Source organism: Lactuca serriola, chromosome 8 (genome assembly GCF_051521515.1).
Source record: "Lactuca serriola cultivar US96UC23 chromosome 8, Lser_US96UC23_V15, whole genome shotgun sequence".
In the NCBI taxonomy this organism is placed as follows: Eukaryota; Viridiplantae; Streptophyta; class Magnoliopsida; order Asterales; family Asteraceae; genus Lactuca; species Lactuca serriola.
Genome location: NC_136415.1, coordinates 221,091,518 through 221,100,405, shown reverse-complemented (window position 1 = coordinate 221,100,405; position 8,888 = coordinate 221,091,518). Strand labels below are relative to the sequence as shown.

Genomic DNA, 8,888 nt, shown 5'->3' with positions numbered 1-8,888 from the left:
AGAGAGAGAGAGAGAGAGAGAGAGAAGAGAGAGAGAGAGAGAGAGAGAGAGAGAGAGAGAGAAGCGAGAGAGAGGGAGAGAGAGAGAGAGAGAGAGAGAGAGAGAGAGAGAAAGAAAGAAAGAGAAAGAGTGAGAGAGAGAGATAGAGGTAGGCTCCGTCGAGATTCAAAATAAATAAAGATCTTGAGATTCAAGCTCAGCCATGTATTTCATATTTTCCGCTTTAACCCTTCGGCGTATCGGCGTGACGAGTTAGTTATTATCATAAATGATTATATAATGTCACTCATTCCTTTCTCCTCCGCCACCATCCCCACCACCACAAGTGCCACTACCACCACCTCTACCACCACCCGACCCCACCATTACCACCTCCGCCACTTATACCACTGCCACCACCACGTCTTTTACCACCAATTGGCCTAATCATATATGATTACTTAATCTGATAGTGGTGGTGCCTACAAGGAATGACATGTTGTGCTTTTTCCCTCCTCATATTTGTTCTTTTGATTATCAATTGTATGATGAAGTTCTATGTTTATGAGTTATATGACATAAGTAAATATGAAGATGTTTCTTGCAGATGCATATTACAGGTGCTTTGAAAGGTAATGCGTTTTATTGTCAAGATGTTCAATATACTATTAATATGGGAAATCTCCCTTAATAATCGAGGTATTATAATTCAAGATGGCTGAATATACTAAGAAATTAGGGGTTTTTTATTTTACTTTAATTGGATCAGCACCCTAAACGATGTTGGTTTTGCTAATTGATTATTTTCTTGCTTGTAGGCAACTATAAAGATTTAAATCACCCATCTACAATTTTGAAAGGGAAGGGTTGTGATTTGTTCATGATATAAGGCATTCACACAAACATGAAATAATCCATTGTTCTTCATATTAGCCTTTCTTAATTTATTTTTATTATTAAAAAGTATCTTTGTTAAATGTTGATTTAAAATTTATTTTTTTTATATGATGGATACTCACAGTTGGTGTTCTACATTGCCTTTTTCTCCATCTGAATCTGTTTAGCATTTTTGTGTTATTGATAATTTTGAAGATTATTCTAAAAATGGATGATATATATTACAGGTGTTACAAGAGTTTGAAATATTTAACATATTTGTTTTAGAAAAGCACATCTCTTACTAGAGCATATGGTGAAGAGATTTTCAAAGTGATAGCAGAGGTTGTATGCTTGGCTGGACAAGTTACTAAACTTATATTTTGGACGATTTTACCGCTGGAGTCTTTTGGTCCTTTTTAAGCGGAAGTATTAATATTTTGTTGTAGTTTTCTTATAGTTTTCATGAATAAATAGACTATATGGATCTCTTGTCCAATTATTATACGCTTGCATAGTGATCTTTTATATGATAAAGTCATTTGTGCTTAATTATCTCTAAAAATCTTACAGAAGGGGAAATCAATTTTTTTTCCAAACCACCGTGTTATAAGTTGGATATCATAAATTAAGATTTGTACAATGATCTAACTATGGTAGACATCAACTATTTTTTAAAACTTTCCATTAAATACATACTATATCAGGGAAGAAACCAATAACACCAATTATACCCAATGTCATCCTGGTAATTTCCCTATGTTCTAAAACTAGATTACTGATGTTGGGGTAAAAGCGAAGTATAAATTAGGGGAGAAACCAATAATTTATGAGTTGATGACTTTTTACATGAGTTCGTTAATATATAGCGACATACATTCATTATATTGATTGTTATATCAGAACAAAGTAAAAGCAGATGAAATCATATTGCTTTTTCTTGTATTTAGCCTAACTTTTACAGCATTCTCTTGTAGGGTTTTTAGCGCCAAACAACTATTCTTATATTTACTTTCTACATTTTTTATTGTTCAAGTTTGCTGTTGGCATGTTGAAAATTTTGTTGATAATTTAGAGCTTTATACAATAAATGTCTATAATAGAAAGAAGTCAAAGTAACTGAAACTATGCTTATATTCTCTTTCAACATTTTTTTACTATTTAAGTTCACTCTTGGCATGTTGAAAAATTTGCTTATAGTATATAGAGCTTTATGTAATAAATAATAATGTACTTCAATTTATCTGTCTGAAATCTTAATTTCGATGTTTGGCAGCTGGAAAGGAATTTTGGCATGGTGATACTATCACATGGTAAACATATTGAAATGATCCCATAAAAGGGAAGTAAAAATGTTTCTTGAATGTACACTTATGTGGCTAAAACACTGAAATAGTGAATGTAAAAAAGTTTTTTTTTTTTTTTTAATATTTTGCTATCTCCTATTTTTAACACTCCACATGTAATTTTAGTTTTAAAATGTGTACTTTAAATTGAAAGCTAAATGGAATTTCTAAAATTAACCCGAGTATTAAACTATAAATATTATAAATAAAACATGTAAGTACTACATGTAAAAAAAATACTATTGCAAATGTGTAACCGATTATATCTAGTCAAAAGCAAATATGACATTTGATCCCAAAATTGAAGTTCGGTTACATTTTAAATTTTAGTGCATATTGTATCCATTTTGTTTGTAGGATTTTCCTTCTAATGGGTTTGAATGGAAATATTAGCTGGAAATTGTAGTAAAATATTTTGCCTAAATTGTAGTTGAATATTGTTTTGCCTGAAGTTAATGAAGTCAACTGAAAAGTGGAGAAATAAATAATTTGGAAGTTTAGAAAAAAATATAATAGAATACTATAAATCAGAAAAAGAACTAGGAAAGAATCCCGCGTTGCAGGTGTTGGAGATGAGGGAGTTGGAGGGTATTTCATAGCCTTTTATTAAAAAACATGAAATAACAACAAAGTTTACAATGTTTTACATTGTTTGTTTCAAAACTTAAGTTTCTCAACAATGTCCATCCTCTTGTGGGCCCACGACAAATCAAGTCAAATATACTTAAACTAACATAATCATTCAGTAACTGACACATAACTATTTTATATTTAAAAATATCAACATACATTGAGAAATAGAATAAGCAAAAATGAGTTAAAAATTATTTTAGCTTACCACCATCATAAACTTGTCTTGTTTAATGCCAAATCTATTTGAAGGCAAAGATAGTTTAAATGTTAGAAAAAAGTTTTTTCGAAATCATAACGTTTGCAAATTTAAGTATTATATGTTGTGTTAAAGGAGGTTTATGTTGAGAGCTAATGTGTTCTCTGAACAAAAGTTATATATGTTAGATAAATGAAGATCAACCGTAACTACAAAGTAACAACGAATGGGCTAATACCATATTGGAATGAAAATTCAAAACCTGCTTGAAGCATTTCATTGAGCAGTTGTCGTGCTTTATCAACCTTTCTTTTAAATGTCAACCTTAAACGTAAACAAAACTGTAGAACCTGAAACTTGTGTTGGAGAAAGAGAAGATCAAACCAAAATCAAATACAATGGAAAACAAGACAGGAACCAAAATAGGGATAACTTTCTAATTATTATTATAAAGAAAAAAAAACAATTTATCTGATTATTTGAAGGTCCCAGTGATGAAAATGAATAGGAAGAGCAACAAATTTGTCCAAACATATATAAGAATATTATAAGATCAGCCCATTAAAATAGCTGAGTTTAATCAAAAACTAATTATCTTAAACATTTCATTGAGCTGCCAAATCATATGAATATAAGAATCAACATCACAGGTAATCTTTAAAACCTGATTTATAAAAAAAATGAAATATAATAAATTAGTAGACAAAACTTACCTTTTTATAGGATTCTTGATATGAGAAAAGAATGTGTACTGGGCAACCTTGACACATAGAGAATGATATGAATTACATTTTGAATAAAAAAGGAGATTGTACAAATTTGTTATAGCTATTTGATGCAATTTCATATGATGAAATGTAATTCAACGATAAGCAATTTCATACCTGGCGATTCGTTCCTGTTTGACCACAACAACCTGACTCCATCAACCAACTAACCAACTTCAACAGAAGTAATAAGATTTAGGTAATGTGATTGTGTAACATTACGTGACAATAAAATTAGTTTAATTTGGGTTTCCATGAAGTTAATTTTGATAGATATTACACCATTCATCGGATTTAAGAACGCTTCAGAATTTCAGAAGACTAATTTTGCTGTAGCGGAAAATTAAAATAAAAAAACAAAAAATTAACATATTTACCTCATAATTGGAGTGAGTTTTGTGCTGAAATTCAACCACCCCCATCCCCACCTCTTTGAGAAATCTTCTTTTCAGCTTCATCCAACTTGAATTGTCATAATCTGGAAGGGCGAAACATTTTAAGTTTGGACCTGATTTAAATACTACACCTAAACATAAGGAAAAAATCTAATTTACCCATAAATAATAAATGAATATGCATTCCTATTTCTTTTGGTTAACACTTATACTGACTATTTTTCACAAAGTTGATATTTTTTCCATAAAAAAGTTCTATGGAAGCAGGAAACATGAAAGATATATTCTTAATAAAAGAATAGAATATAAAATTAAAAGTTAAGCAAATCCAACATATCAACATAAAATCGATAATCTTTAAAAATGACAACTTTAAACATTTGTAAATAAATTTAGTAAACTTTAAAGTACCACATGGATGTTGTGCAACAAAAGAACCATGACCTCAACATCAGCAACACTACAGACATTCTTTATCATCATTGTGTCTAACTTTGTGCATCTTCTTCTCGATAACACCAGGTGTATCATATAATATCATCTAAAATGAAATCCGTTAAAGCATGATATGATGATAGAAAGGACTTGATGAACAATTGAAGTAGAAATAGAATAGAATCAAACCTGATACTCTGGGGCAGAACATATATCAAGGATTAGATGTGTTGTTGTTTGAGGCTTATCCGTAAGTAAGAATGGAGAGTTTTTGTCCAATCATCTGATTTGAAATAAATGTGTGTATCGTTTGTTTTTATACTGTATTTGGGAATTTGTGAGCTTTATTGAGGAAAAAATTAAGCCCGGTTGGTAAACGATTACCTACCATCATCATCATCAATTTCTGAATTGAAACAATACACTTATGAAAAACATTTTAAGGATACTAACCACTGCGATGGTTATTGAAGTGAAATATATGATCGATGAAATACCTTTGGAAAGTAATGTATTGTTGAATAGGTTTGATGAGGAGGCTACTAATGGCTTAATGAAGGCAGCTTTTGAGTCGGGTGATGTTCAGGGCCCATAATTTTGATTGGATCATAAAAGATTCTTCTTTTGTTTGATGTATATGATGGAAAGAAGGGGTGTTTCTCTGATTACCATGTTAGAAAATAGGGGATGAATAGATTGCTTGGATTCTCTGAAAGTCGTGATTCACTATTAAATTGAAGCATTTCGATGGTACAGATCGAACACTCAATTGGATTAAATTCAGAGAAACAAATCTGAGGATGTATGTGAAAATGCTCTTCAAGATGTACCAGAAAATGACCAAAAAGCAGATATATCATTCCTGTCTGAAAACTGTCAATAGACAGTTACAAACTGTCGTAAAACTACCAAACCTGTCATTAAACAGATCTCAGGGAAAAAAATGTCAACTTTCTAAAACTGGATTTTTAATGCATTTTTTAATATAGCAGCTCGATCCCAGCCAGGGGCTGCCGCCCCTAGGGACCCCACTCCCAGGGGCGCTGCCCCCGGACCCCCATTCGTTTAGGGGCCCATTCGTATAGGGGCTTCGCCCCTAATTAACAATGTACTTTGAATCTTGAAAAACTTGAACAAGTGTGCACTCCTACACCATCCTAACTTGTTTAATATTCAATAAGATCACTTTTGGTCAACAAATTTAATCTTATTACACTTAAATAATATTGATGATATAAAATCACCAACATACCATAGGCACGAATAGGAATTATTCGTGAACAGATCAATCCTTCTATTAAATTACTCTGGCATCAGGAAAATTAGAATTATGTTAAATGTCGTTGTTGTATATAAGTGAATAATGAAGGGAAAGTTATCATCGACAAAGAAATAGTGGGAAATACTTAAAAACATTGATCAGATATTCAAAACAAAGCCCTACAACAAGCATTCAAATACGCACAAATTTGATAAGAATGGATGAAATCAAAACATGAAACAAACATCTATTGAAAGTGGAGCAGTACTAAAAAGAAACAACATTAAAATCGAAATCAAAGCTTCAGAATATGAAAAGCTTACATGAAGGATTCGAAGATGTCGAAGTGAAGAACATTCAGTTGAAGAATCCTGAAGACGTTCCAATGGGGACCAAATTGACCTGATTGTCCATGCAGATAAGTGATATCATCCACAAAAAACCTCAAATTACCATGGTCGATGGGTTGTGAACGGAGTCGACAAAAGTGAGGAAGAAACTGGATTTATGTCTCATGTTAGAAAATGAAGGCGGTGAAAGAAGTAGGTAAAGAATTGAGGCGGTGTAAATTTGTTGTAGATTTGTAATTGGATGCAGTGGGAGATGGGAGGACAACATAACACGTAACGATCTTGTATATAACACGTATCAAAAGGAACAGAATAACAATCTTAATATAACACGTATCAAAAGGAACAATGAAATCACTAGGATTAAAAAAATCCCACCAAACTAAAAAAAAAAATAAGAATTCCAACCAATCATAAAGAAGTCATGTTCATCAAGCATTTGTAAATTAGTATATATATATATATATATATATATATATATATATATATATATATATATATATATATATAATATGTACATTGTTACTATTTTCATTTAGTATTTTTTTTAATAGTAAATTTTCTTTGCTAAATATTTGTTAATTATAAAAGAGTTTATATTTTTTTATTATCGATGGTTACATGGGTTGATCTAAGAAGTATATTATAGAAAGTGTAAAAGTTTTGTTAACTAAAATAATCCAAAGATAAATAAAAAAGAAAAAGAATGAGTCATACTCGATGGTTGTTGGTTGATTAAAAAAATAAAAATGATCCAAACGAAAAAAGAAGAAAATGAAAACACATGCTCTTAACTACGAAGTTTTTCGGTTTTAAAATTGATCCAAACGAAAAACCTAACCTAACTATTTTATTTTTAACCTCGAACCAAAATGAAACAAATTTAATGATAAAGAAAAATAAAAAAACAAAACAAATCATAGTGAAGAACCAACTTTACTATTTAAAAACAACAAAATAGAAACTATGCTCAACATTTCGTTAAAAAAAAAAAAAACAAACTTCAATATTGTAAGTTCATCCTTAACAATCAATTTGTGTCCCGCTGCAATGTGTAGGTACACAACTAATTTATATATATATATATATATATATATATATATATATATATATATATATATATATATATATATATATATATATATATATATATATATATATATATATACACGTTAAAAACTAAAAACAATAAAAAAAATACAAAATATAGAGTTAGCCAATCACATGAGAAGAGAGAGGGCGGGATATCCTCCCTTCACAATTTCTCCTCATTGCCTAAACTTCACGCATGATACTGCACCCAAGATGTAGTCTTCCAAGGTGCGGTTCCCATTTCCCCTCAAATTTCCTCCTCTGTTTCTTCTAGTCATATAAGTTCTTCTAACTAACACTATAAATAAAAAGTTGACTTTATATTCTAATACCCACTGAAAACTGAATTACAATTCAAACTTCCTCCTTTTTCCATTCATTCATGTTGCCTAAAAGTATCATTCCTTTAAAACAGTATGTTAGAAAATTGAGAGAAGATTGTACCCACAAACCCACACCAAACATCACGACAGAAAAAACAACTGGCACCAAACTTCACATGACTTTGGATATGTGATTATGAAATTTCTCTTTCATTCATTCACACCATGTACAATAATGAAGAGTACACATCCTAAAAGTTGTACCAAATCATGGTAATATTGTTAAATAGTTTATTTGATAATGACCCAACAAACCAAAATTAGCAGGATTAAGATGTTTATGAAAACAAAAATATAGTTATAAAATAAGACGGTTTTAAACTAAATGTGTAAAATTACTATAATAAAGTTGTATGTACGAACGTATGTCATTCTAAAAATAATCTTATTCAAAAAATATATATAATACATTTGAAAAGCAAGACTAATGACACATTGATTTATTTATTTTTTTTTTTGAAATTATCTTAAATACAGATTCAACCGTCAACACTAACAATAAAAGTTTAATCAACTAATTGCATCATAACTTTTAACCATATTACGAAGATTTAAATTTAAAATAAAAAAATTGACCTATATCACCTGTACGAAAATTTTATGGTACCTGAAAATCTAGAATCTAGTTTATCAAGATCCGCGACAAAACCGGCAAAACGTTGTTCAGTGTAAAAACTGAATTTTTAATAAAAAGCTTTTTAGCCTTAACAATCTAAATGAAAGTTGTAGTTTATGTTAAACCGAGAACTTTCATAAAAAGAACGCTAAAATCTGACTTCGTATGAGGAAGTTATGATTTTTCTAAGTTTCAGTATAGTAGTGTACACCTAAAAACTCGAAATAAAGATCGAGTGGTTTTTAGCCGACACAACCTAAACGAGAATTGAAGGTCTCGTTATTAGTAGTACAATGGTAAAAGGACAGACAAAAACGGACGTCGTATGAAGAAGTTACAAATTTATAATGGATTCACGTCCCGGTCTGTTTAAAATAATAATATAAAAAATAAAGTCAAAATTAGCCGATGAAGTCTAAACGAAAGTCGTAGAGTACAATTTTACCTACGCGTGCATATAAAGAACGTCAAAAACGGAATTCGTATGCAAAAGTTATGAATTTTACAAGTTTTGGCAAAAAAATAAAGAAAAATAGCAAAAACCGGGAATTTTCGCATG

The 8,888-nt window shown here is 30.4% G+C and overlaps 1 long non-coding RNA gene across 3 annotated transcripts; it reads right to left on the bottom strand.

The window, feature by feature from the left end:
- Positions 1-2,744: 2,744 nt before the first annotated feature.
- LOC145068554 (uncharacterized) lies at positions 2,745-4,902 on the bottom strand. Of its 3 annotated transcripts, XR_013689003.1 has the most exons (5): positions 4,817-4,902; positions 4,604-4,733; positions 4,175-4,275; positions 3,915-3,971; positions 3,742-3,790 (listed from the first exon to the last, which is right to left on the bottom strand). It is a non-coding gene; the product is annotated as an uncharacterized LOC145068554 (long non-coding RNA). The 3 variants fall into 3 exon arrangements; XR_013689002.1 differs by having other exon boundaries at positions 2,745-3,971; XR_013689001.1 differs by having other exon boundaries at positions 2,745-4,275.
- Between the last annotated feature and the right edge of the window lie 3,986 nt (positions 4,903-8,888).